Source organism: Sorex araneus, chromosome 1 (genome assembly GCF_027595985.1).
Source record: "Sorex araneus isolate mSorAra2 chromosome 1, mSorAra2.pri, whole genome shotgun sequence".
Taxonomy (NCBI): domain Eukaryota; kingdom Metazoa; phylum Chordata; class Mammalia; order Eulipotyphla; family Soricidae; genus Sorex; species Sorex araneus.
The window spans coordinates 34,507,029-34,524,764 of record NC_073302.1 but is presented as its reverse complement, the minus strand read 5'-3'; positions in this window follow the sequence as shown (position 1 = coordinate 34,524,764).

The window sequence follows — 17,736 nt, the reverse complement described above, 5'->3', positions numbered from 1 at the left end:
GGAAGGGAAGGGGGAGGAATAAAAACCCTCCAAGAACGTTTACCAGATTTGAGTCTCTGAAGATTCAGGAGGGTAAACAAGGCATAGCCCCTGTCCTCAGGGGGGAACCATTTGGATGGGACCGAGAGGATTTCAGTAGAGGGTACTGGTCACACTCTAGAGGCTAGAAAAACTGCTCTGGAGTGCTCATGTACCAAACGCAAAAGGCTTCCTAGAGAAAGTGGCTGGTAAACAAAGAATTTCAGCTACGGAGGGAATTGGGTGCAGAATGACAGGAGTGCGCAGGAAGAGAGGCAACTCACAGAACGGAAAGCTGTCAGGAGCTGTGTAGCTTTGGAGAAAGGTAGTGAGGGCAAAATGGACAAGGTGGTGAAGGCCAGTGGCCAGAGTTTGTGCCAGGCCTGCACCTGGCAGTGGCGTGGAGAAGCTCATCCTAAGGACACGCTTTCTCCTGTACGATGATGGGCACTTTCGAAAGATCACGGACCCCAACCTCTGAAAACTGACAAAAATGGAGGGAGTATCTTTCTCTACTTCTCATCAGGCTGTTCTTCATGTGTGAGCGCTTAGTTGTTTGTTTAAATCACATCCAGCAGTGCCCCGGGGCTATTCCTGACTGTTCTTAGGGATCACTCCTGGGCGTTCTCATGGGAGATGGAACCAGGATTGCTACCACTGCAGCTGTGTGTGTGTGTGTGTGTGTGTGTGTGTGTGTGTGTGCAAGGCAAGCATCTTCCCTCTTTTACTATTTCTTCAGCCTCCCCCGCTCCCCGCCACGAATGCTTATTGAGTATTTACAAAGTGTTAGGCCCTTGCTTAGGCACCCAGGAGAGAAGAGCTAAGACACTGGGCTTGCTCCCAGGGACTGACAGGTCAGCAGCTTCATGCTGTGTGCTGGCTCTGTTCGAGGGTGCATGGATTTGAATTTAAGCACGCTCCACTCTCCCAGAAAGGCCGCACCAAACCTCCCACCTAGTGTTTCAATAAGGCGGCAATACTCCCATCCCCCTTAATCCCATTAAAGGGGCTCTCTCTCAGTGGCAGAGAAAGCCGGAGAGCCACTGGTAATGGACGATGTCCCATTCCTCGAGCTGGGCCTGTCGGGCCAGCTCCTCCCCTGAGCCGTTTCCATGGGCTGCTGGCCATCCTCTGAAAAACGCACAGGTTGCCAAACTGTCAGCAAAAGCTTTAATGAATGGTTCTAATTACATTCAAGTAGCAGAGCCCACTGCCATTTTAATCAAATCTGGGCCTGGCAAGCTTTTTGGCAGGAATACAAGAGAAAGCCTCAGGAAAATCCTGCCAAAACACTAATCACCTTTTATCCGAAATTTGCCTGATGGAGGCCTGGATGTAAAACGCTTAGTGGGGAAGAGGAGGAGGAAAAAAACCAACAACAACCCAACAACAACAATGTTTGGATATTTTAAGGAGCTTATTTTGGGGCTTGCCATAAATTATTGTATGTGGGGAGGGGACAGAATTCCTGATAGAGAGTTGCCTGGTGACTTCAGGACCGGCCAGCCGCCCTGGAGCCTGAGACAGGCCCTCTTGGCCGGATTCAAGTTCACCGATCAGAGGACAGGCATTACCACTGGGGCTTTGTTGGAGGCCAAGTCCAGTTTGGGAAAACCATCCCTCCCCCCTGTCATCCAGAACCATTTCCCCGTCACTACCTGGAGGCAGTTCCTCCAACCTGCATCAGGGTGATAATGAATAACTTTTAAAAAGTGACTTTCATATTTACTACTGTGATTCTCCCAAGCTCGGAGAGGGATTTCTTTCCTGGTATTATCCAAGGCGAGGACACGGTGAAACTAAAACCCAAGCAACGCTCCCGTGGAGTCCAGTCTAGCCTGGGCTGAGCAGAAAGGAAAAGGGAGGATGACAAACCAGGTTCCTCTCTCCTGGGGCAGAACACGAGGAGAGGCTTCAGATTGCGGTGGAGGGGATCCATTTACAAATGAAAAAGAACTTCCTGACAATGAGGATAGAGGGTGAATAGGCAACAGAGATAAGGGCGAAAATTTCCTCTACTCTTTGACTCTACCCTTGGACTATCCTGCCAGGGTTTCCAACCCCCAATCCCATCTCTAAAAACTAGACACCCACAGAGGATAAAACTAAGGTCGACTGCGTGCAACGCAAACACTCTACTCGTGATGTAAAAACTAAATTCTAAAATATTTGCTCTATTCTAAAAACTACTTCAAGGGATTAAACAAGAACATGTATAAAAATGTATATATAGTAAAAAGATCATATATATGGGATAAAAGTACAAATATCTGCTCACTTATTTTTATGTAAATGCACACTTATTTTACGGAAAAGTGGTTGAGTTGTGAATGTCACTTATTCACCCGCTCCATGGTTATTCACTTTTGTTTTCTCATCTGTGAAGGGCGTATAGAACTGTCTCGTAGATGTAAGAGAACTGAATAAGATAATGAACATTATGAAGATAATGAAGCAGTGTGAAAAATAAAATTAGAGAGAAATGCGATTGCTTCAAAACATGCCTTCTTGGGACCTAAATTACACTGGTCAGGTCCCAGGTTTAATGTGGGGAGAAAAAATAATTCAATGGACCTGGACTCCAACATTGGGCCCGTTGGGTTCCCACACGGAGAGGAGACAAGTTTGATTCTCCAGGTCTCCAGGATCATATGTGTACCTGTCAGAAAATAAAGTCTATTCCACACCATAAGTAAAATTCCTTTAGAGTTCAGGTAAGGACATTTGGCAGGTCAATTGTCAATAGATTGACTTGTGGCACATTATCTATGAAGTATCTGAAGGTCCTAAAATAATCATTCCTTTTCTTTTTGAAAAGCTTTTGTAAAAACTGACTAGATAAAAATAGTCACTTAACCAGAGATGAACACAAAAGTACGATGAGGGATATTTCAGCCAAAGTCCAGAAGGTATGTTCTTTAACAAGGACCTGTGGCAAGGACACAAAGGTGGATGGGAATAGGAGCTTGCCAGGACAGTGCAGAATATGTTGGACCTCAGCATATTGCCTCCTTCCTAAGGCAGGAGGGCTTTTATTGTTGTTGGGATTTTTCACATGAAATAAGAACTGGGGAGGCCTAAATATAAACACAAGGCACCTGATGAAAGGAATCTGGGAATGAGACAGAGTAGAAAGCGACAGGATAACGGAAACATGTAATTCAGAATACTAACCTAGGAGCATTAGCAGCCTCTACGTGGGGAGCAGCAAGAAGGCACTCCTGAAGCACCGCCATTCTCAAGACTTTAAGCCTTGTTTCAGATTTCTGACATGAACTGTAAGAGAAGTAATGTCTGCTCTCTCTATCTCTCTCTCTCTCTCTATGTATCACTGTCATTGTCACTGTCATCCTGTTGCTCATCAATTTGTTTGAGCGGGCACCAGTAACGTCTCTCATTGAGAGACTTATTGTTACCGTTTTTGGCATATCCAATACGCATGGGTAGCTAGCCAGGCTCTGCCATGCGGGCTCAATACTCTTGGTAGCTTGCTGGGCTCTCCAAGATGGGGAGGAATCAAACACAGGTTGGCCGCGTGAAAGGCAAAAGCCCAACCGCTGTGCTATCGCTCCAGCCCTCTATAGATATATATACACTACAAATATATATTTATATACACATATAAACATACATTGGGTCTCATTCCCCAATGTGGCACCATTGGAAAGGACGAGTAAAAAGAGGCTTCTAAAATCTCAGGCCTAGGACAAATGGAGACATTACCGAGACCACTCGAGAAATTCGATGATCAATGGGATGATGATGATGATGATAAACATACATATAAATATATATTTAGTTTATAAATATTTATATACTGCATATAGTATGTTGTAAAGTACTTGCCTTACCTTACTATTCATATTAATATGATATATACATACTATTCATATATAATGTAAATATATATTTATATACTCTCTATCTGTATGTAGATATGTAGATATTCAAACTCTCTACATGCCTATCACTGTCTCTTATATAATATATAGTAAGGCACTTGCCTTACCAATGGGATGATGATTCATATATAATATAAATATATATTTTGGACAGTGCTACAGGACAGTGCTACATACTTGTTATGTAGATAGGGGCTGGAGCGATAGCATAGTGGGTAGGGAGTTTGCCTTGCACACGGCTGATCCAGGTTCAATTCCTCCGTCCCTCTCGGAGAGCACCGCAAGCTACTGAGAGTATCCCACCTGCACAGCAGAGACTGGCAAGCTACCCGTGGCGCATTCGATATGCCAAAAACAGTAACAAGTCTCACAATGGAGACATTACTGGTGCTCACTCGAGCAAATTGATGAACAAGGGGACGACAGTGCATATGTAGATAGATGGGGGAGAGAGAGAGAGAGAGAGAGAGAGAGAGAGAGAGAGAGAGAGAGAGAGAGAGAGAATTTGAATATCATGTATACACATATATGGGCCACCCTCAACAGTGCCTGAGTGCCTGGTGGGGCTCAGGGGCTCTGGCCTGCATTGCTCAGGGACCATCAGGGCATCACTCCGTGTTCAGTAGGGTAAGTTGAGAAATAGGACATATGATACCAGGGATTGAACTCAGGCCCTCACAAAGGCTAGGCATGTGTTCTGTCACCTCAATTACCTACCTGTTCCTTACTGTATATCATCATTTTATTTGTTTTGGTGGGGAGGCTGGACACACCCAGCAGTGTCCAGGGACTACTCAGAGATTGACCTCGGGTTCCTGCATAACAAGCATGCGCTCAGCCCTTGTATAACATTTTGAGCTCCTCAGTGTGTGGCAATTTGTTACAGCAGTGACAGGAAATGAATACAGACAAGTCTCCAATTTAGGGTGTTTAGACATAGAATTTCCCATCTCTATGATGGTGTGACAGCAATATGCACTCAGTAGAAACCTTATTTTGAATTAGAGTGCTGTTTGTCACTTTCAGGACAGCTTTCCATAAATTACACGAGATAGTAAGCACTTGGTTATAAAATGGGTTTATGGCAGCTATCTTTGACCAACTGCTGGCTAATGTAAGTGTTCTCGGCACATTTAAGGCAGGTGAGACTTAAGAGATAGTGTTCAGTAGGGTAAGTGTATTAAATACATTTTTTAAAAACTTAAAAAGAAAAAAAATCACAGAGATGCAACAAATTCTGTCAGGAAAGTACCTGATGATATGACGAACCATTAGTGGAAGGCAGAGTCAGAATGGCCATCTGAGACGTATTCATTAATAATTTACTCCAGGCTGCACAGCCAGGACTGGAGAGATAGCACAGAGATTGAAGTGCTTGCCTGGTATGCATTTGAATGTAGGTTCTATCCCCTGCACCCACTATAGTCCCTTAGCACCTCCAGGAGTGACCCAGAGTACCAAGTCAGGACCCTGAACATCCTGTGTATGGACTATTCCACAGCCCAGCCCAGCCCACCTCTCAAAGAATGCACAGTCAGCTTTTCTATTGCTCTTTCTTTTCCTCAGTTTTTTGGGGGCTTCCAAGTGGTGCTCACAGTGTACGGGGGTCACCCAGAACCCAACAAAGCTACCTCAGTTGTGCTTAGAGCTTCGGGGATGAACTTTGGTGATATTTGGAGAGCTATGTAGTGCTGGAGATCCACAAAGGTTAGATGTATGTATGGTATGTGCTCTCACTCCGGTGCTCTCCCTTGAGGCCACAGCCAGCATTTCTTTTGTCCATAAAGATGGTGGCTCACCAGGACGTAAACATATTGCTATAATTGTGTCAAAGAAGTCTTCTCCAGGTAACTTCCATGGCTAGCTGTTAACAGAAAGGATTCTTGTGGAATTTAAGAAATCAAGAGCACAACTGTGGGCTAAGTCCCCTGGAAATAAATGTGGAGGGGAAAAAAGGCTCCCAGCCTGACTTTCAGCCAGAAGCAGCTTTGCCTTACAGAGTTATTCAGAAATCGGAAGTGGCTTGGGATCCAGAGCAGGCCTGACACCGTCAGCGGAAGAAAGGATCCTTAGCCTAAGACCGTCAATTTAACTGACTTGTTTATTTCTTTGTTGCTTTCCATATGTCCTTTTGTTTTTCCCCAAAGCCAATGATTTAGCTTATACTCTTTTATTAAGCTCCCCCATGGAGGGGGCCTCCTCAGAGAGGATGGGATCCAGCCACAGCCATGCTCAAGGCCCCTCTCCACACTTTCGGAGGAGCCTCACGCATGAAGGAACCAGCAGAGGAACCCAGGTGTGTGGGACCCGAGGCTGAGACCTACAAGGCTGCTCGGATCAGGACTGGGCCTCCTCTACCACCCAGATTTCCCATCTCGCAGTAGCTAGGCGGCCACACCCAGGGACTGCCCCCGGCGCCATGTAATCCTTTCAATGGCCAGCATCCAGAGACTTAAAAGCCAGCTCCTGGAAGCTTCGCGGCCGCGATATCTTATAGCCTACTTCTCCCTCTGGGAGAACCTGGCAAACTACTGGGTGTTTCCTGCCCACATGGGAGAGCCTGGCAAGGTTCCCATGGTGTATTAATATGCCCAAACCGGTAACAAGCTGGGTCTCATTCCTCCGACCCTGAAAGAGCCTCCAGTACGACATCGTTGGAAGGACGAGTAGAGAGAGGCATCTAAAATCTCAGGGCTTGGACGAATAGAGATGTTACTGAGACCACTAGAGAAATTTGATGATCAATGGGATGATGATGATGATGATGATGATGATGGAGGGGGTGGTGGTTGGACTGATTTGTTAGATTTCCATCATCTTTCTTTTGCTACTGGCCACTTTAGAGATTGGTTATCTGTGGGCCAAGTGTCCATCCCTGACATAATGAAGGCTGAAGAAATCAGGTTTTTTGGCCGCCAATGACAAGGAAACACCCAGGATCCTAGCAGAGAGTAGCAGATGTCAGGCCTCTGTGTTTCCTGTGGAAGAGTCTGTGGGTGGCCTGGAGGCCTGGACTCATCTCAGAAAGTCCAAATCCTGCCTCAATAACATCAGCACTATCACCACTTGCCTCTGCGGTTATCCAAGCAGCAACTTTCCCAAGGTAATACAGAAAGGAGTGCCTCACCCTGGGATCTGATCCTAGAGGATTTTTTATTTTTGAAGCCACCAGTGTCATCTGTCATGTCTTCAGACATGTGGGAAGATAATCTGCATGTATAAGAAGAATATTCAAGGGGGGATGGTTCAGATGACCTCCAGTGTGACCTCTACTAAATGGTCTGACTCGAGGATATTTCAGAGCAACTGCTGTGAGATAGAGCAGGACAGAGAGCCGAGAGGAGTCACAGGTTCGAAGGAGACCAATTTCTCTCCCATTGAGATGAACCTAGAGGGGTGCCTCTGGGGGGTCAGGAAGAGCAGGGCAGGCTGATGTGCTTTCTTCACTTCCCTTCAGTAGAGCCTACAGCTGGAGACTTGCTGTATCCGTGGATCTAGGAGGGAAGTTCCAGTGGGGTCCCGAGCACCACTAAGGATATAGAAGTTCTTACCTAACTCTGTGGAGTAAATGGGTACTTTCCCCCCTACAGGTTATTAAGGACTGGAGTGATAGCACAGCACGTAGGGAGTTTGCCTTGCACGAGGATGACCCGGATTTGATTCCTCCGTCCCTCTCGGAAAGCCCGGCAAGCTACCGAGAGTATCTTGCCCATATGGCAGAGCTCGGCAAGCTACCTGTGGCATATTTGATATGCCAAAAACAGTAACAAGTCTCACAATGGAGTCATTCCCGATGCCCGCTCGAGCAAATCAATGAACAACAGGATGGCAGTGCTATAGCGCAGTGCTACATCAGAGTGCTGGGATGGAGCAGGGGGACAGGGTGGGTCTTTATTAGCTCATTTCACAGTGAAGAGGTTTACAAAGGCGAGTGTCCATAGTATTCAGGGGCTGCTGGCCTCTCTGTAAAGCATAGCCCCTGCCTGGGCAGCTCACAGTGCTGTGTGATTGGGTCCCTGCCTCCTCTCCTCCGCTCCATCACACACAGGGCTTTCTGCAAGTAGACCTTCTGGAGCTAGTAACCACACATGTATTGCAGAGAACTGGAGAAACTATTCCCTAAAACTCACACAAGATCTGGCCCGGGACAGATGGCACCAGGCACAGCTTGGGGAGGAGGAGGAAGGAGGAACCCAGGCACCCACACTGCATGGCGAGCAGAGAGGGCTGAAGGAAGGCACTCTGGCTCTGAGCTTCCCTGCCTCCTTTTCAAAAAGTCGCCATCGTCCACAGCACGCGGCCCTGGACCGGCCAAGTAAGGAGTAATTGCAAAAACTGTCTCTGAACGTGCTTTGTGAATGATAATAGCACAGCGGGTAGGGTGTTCACCTGGGTTCAATTCCTCCGTCCGTCTTGGAGAGCCCTGCAAGCTACTGAGAGTATCTCGCCCGCATGGCAAAACCTGGCAAGCTCCCTGTGGTGTATTTGATATGCCAAAAACGGTAACAAGTCTCACAATGGAGACGTTACTGGTACCCACTCGAGCAAATCGATAAACAATGGGATCACAGTGACAGTAAAAGTGAAAGACATCTACGAACATGGTTGGAGCCAGACAGTAGGTAAGTTGGTCAGAGGAGTATCCAGGAGGCTGAATTTTCTCCTCTGCTCATTCACAGTCCCTGATTGCTGTCTCTCACCAGTCCAGCTGCTGAGAGGGTGGTAGCTTTACCTGAGTAGTATCTTCAGAGTTGCATCTGCTCAATAAGTCTTCACTGAATACATGACCATTCAGTATTTTATAGTCTATACATAGCTGCATGTAAGTAATTTCATTACTTCCTTGCAACACCTAATGTTGACTGGAAATGAGCGTTCCTGGATCAGGCAGTACATTAGCACCTTTATTAACTCATTTAATCATAACAACTCAAGGAGGTGAGCAAGTGTATTATTATATCCTCATTCCAGATGGGGAAGCAGAAGCAAGAGGTCAGGAAACTTGCCTGAGGTCATCCAGTCAGAAGTGACAGAGATACTGTGGCTGGTTGCAGGGACACTGGTCTTTATAAGAAGCTAAGCTGGATTTCTACAAGTGCTGGGCAGCGTGGATTTCATTCTATTCTACTATGCCATTTCATTCAAACCATCACATTGCAATAGCCCTACGGGGCAGGTGATTCCGTAACACTGAAATGAAAGGGAGCGGCAGAGTTTTATGAGTCTTCACAGCAATCAAGCAGGAATTCAACACGGTCTCAAACTTGAATCTGCTTCTCTTCCTATCACACCGCCTTCATGATCATAAAGGTAAAAACAAGCTCTTGCCAAGGTGTTTGGGAGATTGTTGAGATAACAAAGGGCAAGTGGTTTGATTTCTTTGGAGGAAAGGTTCTTGAGAAACTTCACATTTGATGATTGTTCCTGCGTTTTCAGCGAGAAGCAGCAGTGTGGGGTGATGCCAAATATCAATCAGTCGATGAACAAATCAACCATCTTCTGGGGAAGTGCATCAAATTAGCATTTCAGGAGTGAGACAGAGAATGCGATTTCTAATAAGTCACTCAACTTCTGAGAATTTCTCTAGAGATTTCTAACATCCACCGTTCATATACAAGGATTGTCCCAAGAAGTTTAGAATTCTAAAGCTCTCTGTGGCTGTCAGCATCTCTGCTTAGAAATCTTAGCAGGGGCTGGAGCGATAGCACAGCGGGTAGGGCGTTTGCCTTGCACGCGGCCGACCCGGGTTCGAATCCCAGCATCCCATATGGTCCCCTGAGCACCGCCAGGAGTAATTCCTGAGTATAGAACCAGGAGTAACCCCTGTGCATCGCCGGGTGTGACCCAAAAAAAGCAAAAAAAAAAAAAAAAAAAGAAATCTTAGCAAAAATTGGAGCTGGAGCAAGAGTACAGTGGGTAGGGCATTTGCCTTGCACGTGACTGACCTAGGTTCGAATCCCAGCATCCCATATGGACCCCCGAGCACAGCCAGGAGTAATTTCTGAGTGCAGAGCCAGGAGTAACCCCTGAGCACCGCCGGGTGTGACCTAAAAAGAAAAAAAATAGAAATCTTAGCAAAAATAATTCTAAAGAAAGCAGTATGTTCTACTTCCTTATTTTCTAATTTCTTGTACCACAGTGGTCAGATGTAGGAGGCTGCTGATTTCTAGAGAAAAAAGTTTTGCCTGATGGAATTTTTGTAGGGGGAAGGGAGGGGAAATCAACAAGCCTTTTTTTGCAATAGATTTAAGAAAACAAGATCTGACCTTTTACCCCCAGGAACTTGAAGTAACCTAGATAGAGAAAGGACATAAAATGGTAATAACGGTCCTTTTTTTGTTTTATCCAATGGAACTGTCATTCTTTCGTTGAAATTAAGGGAAGGAACAATTGAAATATTAAATTTTGTCATGCTGTTTTTCTTTTTTTTTAAAAAAAATAGAAGCTTTCTTGAGCTATAATGGACCTACAATACTATGAAAGTTTAAGGTGTGCATTGTAGTTTGATAGCCACTTATTGCAAAATGGTTACCACAACAGGATGAATTAACACTACTTGTCTCTATCTCCTTAAATGTGGTGGAAACATTTAAGCTCTACTCTCCTAGCAACTTTGAAGCACATGACACAGAATTGTTTACTATATTTGCCAGGATGAATATTAGGTTCCCAGCACAGATTGACTTAATCATTGGAATTGTGTTTCCTTTGACCAATAGACTTTGGGTGTCCTCTAATTTCCTTCCTCTGGCAAACCCCGTTCCACTCTATGAGTTTGTTTTGTTTTGTTTTTGTTTTAGATTCCATATAGAAGTAAAATGAGTATCTGCCTCTTCACTCAGCGCCCCCCCCACCTCAACCCCCCCCATCAGCCCCCCAAAGTGCCAAGAATCAACCAGAGCCTCAGTCAAGGAAGGCAAGTGCTCCAAGGCTAAGTCCATCCCAGGCCCATTGTCTGTTTTCCTTTGATTTATTTTACTTCGTACAATGCTAATAGAGGGCCATTTAGAGTATACATCCCATATCTGATACTAGTGCTTCAGTTTTAGGCCAGGCCATCTCTTTAACCATGATGTCTTGATTATCTTCTTTGTACAATGAGAATACTACTACTAACTGGAACAGGGGAAGCATGAATTAGGTGGGTCCCCTACATCAGAGATGGTAGCAAGATAGAGATGCAACATATGATGAGAGAGGTAAGATTTGTGATGCCATAGATGGACCTTGAGGGATTAGGCTAAATGAAATAAGTCAGAAGGAAAAAGACAAATGCTGTAGGATTTCATTTGTATGTGAACCGTAAAGAAATAAAGAAAATGAACAAACAAAATGAAAACAAACCCTTATGCTCTGGCAGCAGAACGACAGTTACCAGGTGGGGAAAGAGGTGGGGGATAGGGAGAAGAGTCCAACTGGTGGTTGGTGGGTGGTCACTAGGCAGTTGGTGGTGGGTGTACTGTGTTATATACAGTTCCTGAGGTGAGAAACTGGACCTGCAACCTAGACAGTGTTGGAAATTAATGTTACCTAAAAGGTGTGTGTGTGTGTGTGTGTGTGCATGTGTGTGTGTGTGTGTGTGTGTGTGTGTGTGTGTGTGTGTAAGGGGTGCATAAAGGCTAGACCTGTCAAGCTTTTGTCATGGGTGTACTCAATATATTGTAATTGTAACACACTGTTACTGTTATTTCATGCTGATAGGGATTTGGTCCTTTTTAATTTTCATAGCATTTTAGTGTGTTATTTCAATAACAACCCTTTTCTATTTTGTTTCACATAATGGATTTGGAGTGGGGGGACATTGCTAAATATCACGATGCACAAGTCACCATAACCACACACATATCACAAAGGGTTAGGGCACATATACTTTGCATACAGGAGCCCTGGGTTCATTCCCTGGCACCACCTAGGAATGACCTTTGAGCTTTGACCTGGGATTAGTACCTGAGCAATGCTGTGTGTGGCACATGTGCATACACCCCCCCCCCCCACACACACGCAAGAGAAATTACTATGCCAAAGAAGCCTTGCTCTTTCCCAAGAGGTCAAAAATCCTGAAGAGATATAAGGTCCCAATTTAAAAAAAACAAAGTCTGAAATAACTTTTCTTCCTTATTGGGTGCTCGGGATTGCTATGAGTGAGAAAGAGTCCTTGAACACCCTAGGGGCTCAGGGCTATGACCAGAGAAAGAGGACCATGACTTTGGCCTCTGTAGACTCAGATGGACATGCTGAGGCAGGATGGGGCTTAGATATGCCCTCTGAACATTCGTTGCCATGGTGACATGCTAGCAAGGAGTCTGTGCCTACACTGGACTCTCCAGGGTCTGCCCTCAAAGTGACCTCACAATCACCCCAAGATACCACCTGGAATATACCTGCCACCTTATGGCTTATCTTTCGGGACCCATAAGGTTTCTCTCTTTCTGAAGCATCCAGACAATTTTATCAGAGCTCCTTGGTTCTGGGGACTACCCTGGGCAAGCGTACTCACCCCCATAGCCCATTTTGGTTGCTGGCAGCAAAGTTCTGAAACAGGGGACAGCCCAGATAAAGATTTGACTCCCAATTTATCTGTTTTGATTTATTAACAAAGCTATTCTTAAATGAATCTTTTTGATACAGTGAAGGTTCTCATGGCTCACAAACTTTAAAAATAAGCATTATTAATTGATAACAAGTCCACTTAAAAATAAATTTTAAAAGTGGGTAAGCATGCCATGAAGTTAAGAACAATAAACATTAGAGGCTAAGGGACATTCAAGTCAATGAATCCAACCTCCTTTGATCTGAATTAAGGGAAAGGAGATTTGGGGGAGACAGCAGAATCTTCTGAGGTTCTATCATTAATATCTGGGGACACTGGAACCATAATCCAGGTCTGTAACTCCAAATCTAGTGCTCCTTCCACCTCTTGATCAATTTACAACCTGGAGCAGGAAATTTGACTATCCTTCTAATCTCCTCCCAACTTGTGCAGCTACAAAAATAGACACAATCTGGAAGCCCAGCCATGCCAGATATTGTGGCAGACTTCCCAGCCTCATTCTCCTCCTCCCTCAGCTGATGGGAAGTTGAAACTCCATAACACTCTTGTTAGAAATGTGAAAATTATTTCTCTTTTATTCTTCCTTATATCAAACTCACACTGCCCAGCTATATCCAGAACCCACTCAGGGCTATCTACCAGCAAGGATAGCTCAGGTTGGCCATCAGATAAATGTAATTCTCTATTTGGATTCCACACATCCAAAGGAAAACAGAAAAGCAATTATGAATACTTATGTTTTTAAAAGATCCAGCTTAGCAATGAAGAAAACCATGAAGGCTCTAAGGAAAGCCTATCTGGTCTGTCTACAGAGAAGAAAGGCCAGGGTGGGGGTGGTGGGCAGGGTGGGAAAGAACAAAAACAACGACAAGATTGAATTTAATAAAAAAATTAATTTTAAATGGTGACAGGACCTTATGGGGGAAGCATCAAAAGAAACAAAGGCAAGAGCGTTGGAACCTAGATAGAAATTGGATTCAAGAAACTGTTTTTCTTCACGCTGATACTTGGCAGCATACTGGAAGAGTGCACAGAGACATGGGCACAAGGACGCTCGCTGCAGAATTATTTGTAATGGAGAAAAATGGAGGTAATTTAAATTTTCTTCCATAGGAGACTAGTTAGGACTAATTGTAGTGCATCATGCTATGGAATATCATGCAGCTATTTAAAAACAAAAGGTTAGCCTGTGTGTTCCAACACAGAATGGTGTTCAATAAACATTAAGACCACAAGTCCCAGATCTATGTAATCTCAATCCATTTGCTCTATCAGGCAATAAATTGATTTATACATATGTAGACATTTCCTAGGAAATTGCATAAGAAAATTAATTGCTTGGAAGTACTAATAAAAAGATGAGGGAAAAGATAGACGTTCGCTCTGGCACACTATCCTTTGTATGTGAAGGTTTTGCCATGAAAATGTATTACTTCTAATGCATTTTTTCTAAACACAAAAATCCAGTATTTCTCAAACCACAAAGCAATCACCTAGAGTTGATTTCTTTTCATAATATTAATTAATTAATGAATCTTCAACAACATAAGCATATAATAATTTATATGAGGAAAATATGCAAGAGATTTCATGAAATGAATCAATTTTCTTCCTTCCTGAAGAAAGAATTATACTCTGCATCTTGCTATTCTTCTCTGTCATTTTGATACCTGACACCATGCAGAATTCAGTCACATGTTTTCTTGGTCTCTTTGATTCATAGACCTCAGTTTCATTTTACACTAGCCACCAGCCTTCGATGTCTTGTGAGAGCCCATTATGATTACATGGTTTCTTCACTGTTAGCTGGGTCTTTTAAAAATAGAATTTGGAATTTCTTTTTTTCTGCTCACAGCTCAGTCATGATCATGTAGAGTCTACACAGAGGTCTGAAGTCCAATCAAACCATTTTTGTGAACTTTTTCATAAAAGTACAGATCAAGGAATTTTCCTAAAGGGGACCAGTGAATATTTTCCCAATTCCATGCAATATACTTGTGAAACCAAATGGAGACAATTGGACTGGAAAACTTAAGGAGTCAAATAACTACCTATATAACAAATATTCCCATAAATATTGGTTGCTAATGATAGTAACCTGGATGGAGGGATCTCAAAGTCTGCCAAACAGTTCATTCTGAATCTTTATTTGCTTGTCTTATTTGTGAATGATCTAAATGAAGACTGAAATATCATGTTTTCATGCTCACTGACTTTTCACCCATCACAGACATTTCCTCTTTCTAGTTGTGAAAGCATTACAAACTCTGAACTTGAAAAGGTGCAAACTGGTTCATTTTGCTTGTTTGTTCGTGTTTTTATTTAAAAACTTGCCTATGTACTATTTAGTTTCATTTTTTATGATATTCTGAAAAAGGCTGACCTGCTGAGAGCAAAGTTGAAGGAAGGAGAAGAGATTGACTACAAAGGGGGAACATAAATAAATATTTCTAGAAGATGAAACTATTCTGAGTCTATAGTGATAAATAAAGCTATAATGATAAATACATGACTCCCTGTACATCAAACCCATGGAACTAGACACCAGAAAAGCATGCATTCAACTGTCTGTAAATTTAAAAACTGAATAACCTTCCTGGTGCCAGAGTGATAGTACAGCTGGTAGGACATTTGCCTTGCACACACTCTACCCAAGTTTGATCTCCAGCACCCCATGAGGTCCCCTGAGCACCATTCAAAAGTAATTCCTGAGTGTAGAGTCATGAGTAACCCCTGAGCACCTCTGGGTAAGGGCCAACACACATATAAAAGCCCTCCTCTCTGACCCTTCCTGTCGTGTATATTCTAAATAGTTTAGATAATAATAGTAATAATGAATAGCAATAAGAAATGCTCAGTCCAGGAACTTATAATTGGAAAGGTAAAATTGCCCTGGCTTCTACAGGGCTGGAGTCAAAAAGTCGACCTGGCGAGATGCTCTCTGTCATCTGGGTCCTGCTTGATTCCCGTTCTATCTGCAGTCACTGCCCTTCCTGCTATTCTCATATTCCCAGTCCTGAATATTCTGGTGACATTGCACAATCTGTTAACTGATCATGCCTAGGCCCTGCCATCTCCCTATACCAACCTGAAAGCCTTCCAGCCTTCAAACTTCAGTTCAGTCATACAGCATTTTGAGAAAACCTTCTTTGATTTCCTTCCCTCAACCCTTTATGTTCCTCATGCTGATTATTTTCACCTTCCCTGTGATGCTGGGGGTAGCAAACCACCACAGCCAACTGAGGTCCTGGAGGTCAGCTGAGGGATCTTCTTCCTCACGACTCAGTCTCTGGTAACTGGCACTGTTTTGAGTACCTAATCCAGCACTCAATCAATATTTGTCGACATTAAACAATTTTAAATGGCAAATGCTTTTCTTCTGATTAGGCAAAACAATCATTAATTTTGTGCTTGAAGAAGTGAGCCTTTTTGACACACATGAAAGTTCCCTAACCATATAATCAGTATTCCCATTTCCTGTATTTTGTTACTACTTAGGAGCAATTACACATACCAAGAGAATGCAATCACCAGTGATGTTTTATAGCATGTTTTGAAAATTCACTCTCACATCTCATTTTAGTCTATTTTCTTTGAATTTCATTTTCTTCTTTAGTCAATCTTCAGTCACATGCATAAAGAAACTTCCAATACCTTTGTGCAGTGATACCCAATATATCCCTTCAGTCCATTACCCTTAAAATAATAGGACTAAAGTGCATTTGACTTGAGTTGAGCTGAAGACTTATTCCGATCTGTCCAAAAAAGATTAAAAAAAAAAGTTAAGAAAAAAAAGATATGGCATAGCACATAGATTCATTTGAAATGACTATGATACATTACTACAAGAATCTCTGACTCTTGCTTACCGGAAAACCCTTGTTCTTTGTTCAAATACTAACGGATAAAAAAAAATAGAGATTTTCCATGTCTATGGTCTATATTCTACGAAGATGACCTCATCTCATTCTCTAGTTCCTGAAATTGATCGATTAGAGACCTTTGATTGTTTCAAGCTAGGATTTTGCCAATGGCTAAAATGTACCCTTCCCTCCAAGGAGATTACAACAGGCTGAGTCTATACAGGGAGCTGTCAGCCTGCTTGCCACATTTACTTGTCAAAGCCTAAGGTCTGGTTGGAGCAAGGTGTTCATTCAGACCAGTAGAGGCCTGGATAAGGTGCAATTAACAGTAACCCAAAGCCCAGGACATGTGAGTATTCCTTGGGGATTTTGGCAATTCCTCTGACAAAAATAATACCTCAGAAGACAATTGCTATAGGTAACATGTGCTGTGATCACTCTAATCTTCATGTACCCTGTCTATAAAACATGGACTATTGGAACTGGTTCTAAGGCTTCCCACACAACTTCAGCTTAGATAATGTGGTCCTCACCCAGGATGTCATGAAAAAGAAGCAAGAGGGCAATGTACCTCAGAGTTCATGCTGAGCTGGACTATTACTTTAGAGAGGACCTGAAGTAAGAGTCACCCTGGAGATTCCTGAATAGATCCTGAGGTTCCCTTTTCCAATAGGCCCTGGGGGGGGGGACACTATTTCTTAGACTGGCCAGATCTCGCAGGCCAGCTAACAATCTAACTAAAGGATATTTGCCCCAGGAGAGGTGTTCCGCAGAACAGACTATCCATGTGGTCCAGCGTTCTAGGGGCAAATGAGACGTCTCTTTATCTGGTTATTCCACCAATGCAGATCCGAAGAGAGGCACAGCCTCTCCCTCACCTCCAGTGTAATTGTCATTAGTGGCAGTATTGCCTGGTGGAAATACAGAGACTTGAGGGTGAGGAGCCCAAAACTTTAGTCTCCGGTCCCTACTGTTATCATTTGTATGACCTTGCCTGGACTATTTTCCCTGCCTTCACCTCAGTACTCATCATCTGTAAAATGGATGTTATATCATCCATCTCCAGAGATGTTTCCATGACTCAAATCAAATCACTGAATAGCTGTGCTCTGTAAACTGAAACACGAGATAAACTTAAGCCATTAGGCACGTCAAATTATTTTGGGAAGTTGTTGGGGTCTAAATGATGCATAAATAAAACCAGAGCTGGAGAGAAAGCCTCTCTGCGCCCTGTGCAGACTCACTGTCTCCTACCCGTCATCATCTGGCGATCCCCCTAACCCTCCCCTCTGGCCTTCCGGGCTTGGCTCTGGGGCCAGCCAGCCGCTACAGGATGGCTCACTGTTCAAACCAGACAGTCCCCAGGGCTGGAGGCTTGTGCCTGTCAGCCTATCAGCTGGCA